Here is a 3,992-nt window from a genome sequence, read left to right on the forward strand (position 1 = left end):
CAAGGCAAACAACTCGTTACCAAATATATGTAATGTAATTGCTTTGAAATACCTCTACAATTAAGATTTACTAAGTAGATTATGTTTTCGTTGAAATGCTAAAAACTTAATGTTGCTTAATGTAAAACATTTTTGTGAGTTTTTCTTAAATTTCAACTGTTGAACAAAAATGCAGCTATATTTGTTCTATCTATTAACGTTCACTTGGAATTTAAATATGATTATAGGCCTATTGTCTTTTATGCCAAAAAAAAATCCACTGGGAAGTTTGAGGGTTCATATGAAGCTGCTGTAATTCTTTTCACAGGCATAGTTTTTAAAACTACAAATTTCTATATGAAACTTTAATTTCAAGATGTGCTAAATAGTTCTTCATGTACTGCACTAGGGGTTTGCATGGGCAAAAAACTTGTACTTGCTGGAAAGCCCTAGTGAAGAGAGGTATGGTAGATAGGACAACTGGCATAATGTTTGTGATAATGAATTGTTGGTCAAGCTACATGTTTTTTGGGATATTTTATCAAATTGAGGACCCAAGTGGTTGCCGATGCATTTGATTGTGTTCTTTGTTTTCTTTATAACAAGTTTAAGAAGATGGAAGAAGAAAATCTGAAAAAGTAGAAGCATGCAATATAGGCTATTATTGTATCTCATGAGATTTTTGCAGAGATGTGAAATGGGTAGTAGCTGTGCAGTAATAGTAACCCAAATTTGAAAATCAAAATCTCAAAAGTGTAGCAGGGAAATGATGGAGGTCAGAATGGACTTTGATAAAAATTAATTTGACTCTTAGTTCCCACATATAAAAGCTAAGACAGATTTAAGAAAGAAAAAAATGTAAATAAAGAAAACAAAAAGATAACTTCCAGAACTCATTGCATTACGCTCTTCATTAAAGAGGGATATGGCTTATGTAAATGTTCAGAGATAATGGTGTATGCTGGCTGGATAAGGTCAATCACATGCAAACAACAGGCATGTTGTTTAGTTCATCTTACATGCAATCAGTACAAGCTCCAGTGAATTGGGCCATAGGAAAAGAAGATAATTATGAAGATAGTACTATTTATAATAGTGATTCTCAAGTTTCAATGATTTTACTTTCCTTTTCCTTGAGTTTTAAAGATTTGTATGTTTATGTTAGCAAAATGGTTATCATGCGATGTTGAGGCCATTTTTTCTATCAGTCAATTTACTGTGAATTTGTGATCTATTATGTGGTGGTTTTGCCAGAAATTATGTGTTTGTCTATTGTGAATTTCAAACTGTGGGTTTGCCAAGTATGATCGAATATGATGATATTAAAATGAAATTAATGTGTCGATGTTATGAATCATTTTGACTTGACGATGTTCTTAGAACTTAAAATTTGTTTGTGTACTTCTTTGTTTGCCTCTATTCGTTAGTGTTGATCTTAGATAAACTTGGCTTGGAGTGTAGGTTTTAACTTGATTTGATTTGGCGTAAGTTGCACTATTGGAATTTGATTGTCTTAATTTTTGATATTCAAATGTGTAAGACACGTGGTAATTTAACTTGATGCTTTGATTAGAACTTGATTTGATTTGGCATAAGTTACACTCTTGGAATTTGAATGTCTTGATTTTTAATTAAGCTGATAGGCTTTTTGTATGGAGTTTTTTAAGCCGGAAAAGTGTCAGTATGTCGAAAAAATGTATTCCGGGCACATTTCGCGAATGGAATTAAAACATGTTTTTGCCGCCTTCAATGTGCTCGTATGTCCAAAAATTAAATGTGTTCCGATGCGTTCTTTTTCCCGTTCTGTGAATTTATTGTTTTTGATCTCTGCGTCTGCTTCATTCCTCCCATGTCGTTCGTGAATTTATTGTTATTCATGGCTATGCCTCCTTCATTCTTCTCTGTATCGTTCACGTTTATTAAGCCAACTGGTTCATTGTTTTCGCTTTCGGAGAAGCAAATTGTATCGCGCCTTCTTGGTTTTGGAGAAGCGAATGTTGTCGGCCCTTTACGATTTCCGCCTGCTAGGTTTTCAGACTTGCGGTTTTAAATACCCTCTTGGCTATCTATTCAGTTTGGGGTTTTCAGTGGCAAGTAACCCCTTTGCAACTTCGCATGTGTTTTTTCCGCTACATAGCCTCTGTGTAATGTGCATCTTCGTTTTAAAAAAAATGTAACCTTGTTTTTTCCCCCTTTGTTGTCTGCAGATTTTGAAGGTTGGAGTTCTCATTTTTCCGTTGCTTTGTGTTTTCCGCCCTGTGGAGACTACGGAAGCTCGCCTCGACGTTGGCATCTACAGGTTACATTTCAAGCATTCACATAAACAGGTCTCTCGACGTTGGCATCTGCAGGTTACATTTCAAGCATTCACATAAACAGGTCTGGGATTTTTGAACTTTCATGGCCTGCTGCGCACTGTAAAATGCTATTGGGGCTTCATTGTGCCTCTCTTTTGGGCTAGCAAATTGAACCCTTCACTTATGGAATTTTATAGTATGTTATGCGGGAAAGAATTAATTTTGATACCGTGATGCCCTTGTTTATGCGTTTTTACAAAAAAATAATCATGCCATCAAAAGGCATCTATTAAAAAGTGCTTATGCCTTGCCCTTGAAGGCTTGCGTTCTGTGCTATGGATGGCATTATATCCCTCTCTTTGCAGCTGCTTCTGCAAACAATAAAAAAAATGAACCGTTAGATTCCAACAGAGCCATCACAAATACGCTGCCCGCTTGGTATGCTTATCAATTTTGAGCCCGTTTTGTGGTCCGTTGCATAACATTTTTAGGGTTCAGTGAAATAGAGCTATATTCAGTTGTTTTGTATCCTTTGCTGCACCTATCAGAAGACTAGACCCGTTGTTGTTCTGATTTCCCTTCCATTGGCAGAAGGACTAACTATTTCTTGAATTTTGCATGAGCCCAAAGCAGTCTGAAATATTCTATATCCCTGCGCAGAAAATCTGAAATGTACTCTAAAACCGATCGCGCATGTCCTTTTGCTGCTTTACTGGTCATTTTAAAGGCCCACGGTAATCGTTTAACTTGCAAAGTTTCAAGTTGCTTTGCTGGTCATTTTGCTGTTTATTTTCCTCTACTAGGGATGCCATTATATCCCACTTTTCGCAACTGCTTCTGCAAATAACCAAAAAAATGAAACGTTACATTCAAGCAGCCCCATTAGAAAAGCTCTGTGCACCCACTGTTCTTCACGTTTCTCTGTCCATTTTATATTCTGTTGCAAAACATTTTAACGGTTCTTTCAAAAAAACAATTGCTTGCTTTGTATTGTGCCCATACCCTTTCTCGCTACTTTGGCATCCTCATTGTCAACTGATATTTTTGTTCATGTGAATATTTCTCTAGGTTGTTTGGTTTCAATTTTGAATAAAATAGAGCTGTATTCCTTTCAAAACGAATAGAGATACATTGGTTGTGAATAGGTCTACAGATATTGCAAACAAATTAGCTAGGGTTGAGCAGGAAATTACATCCACAGTTTGCCTTAATTCACGTGACACTAAAAAGAGATACAAACAACAAAACAATTGAAGTGCCATTCAAAAACAAGTATAGAAAACCGTTTCCAAAAAAAGAACTGAAGAAACTCACAAAAAAAAATATACCTCTTGGAAAAAAACACTAACCCTAGAAAGAATACCCCAAAACCATATATTAAAGCATCCATTCCATTATGAAGCTAGGAAATGAACCCATTGCGTGAGAACAAGATAAATACATTGTATGGTTAATTAAACAACACCTTCTCAGAACAAGAAAATCAACTCGCTGCATAAAACATTGAGAATCTTAGTCCCGAAAAACAATATCTCCTCCTGAAACCAAAGAAATCTTGAAAAGAATACACGAACCCCTTATATGAAAGTGATTGTGCCTTTATGAAGCCAACAAACAAAGGTGTTTCAACAGAAAAAGGAAAACCCTTTGTGGCGATCAGTACTGTCTATGAAAGGTAGAATGCACAAAAACAAAAGAGCGTATGATGAAGCTGTT

The sequence above is a fragment of the Cryptomeria japonica genome, chromosome 5 (genome assembly GCF_030272615.1).
Source record: "Cryptomeria japonica chromosome 5, Sugi_1.0, whole genome shotgun sequence".
In the NCBI taxonomy this organism is placed as follows: domain Eukaryota; kingdom Viridiplantae; phylum Streptophyta; class Pinopsida; order Cupressales; family Cupressaceae; genus Cryptomeria; species Cryptomeria japonica.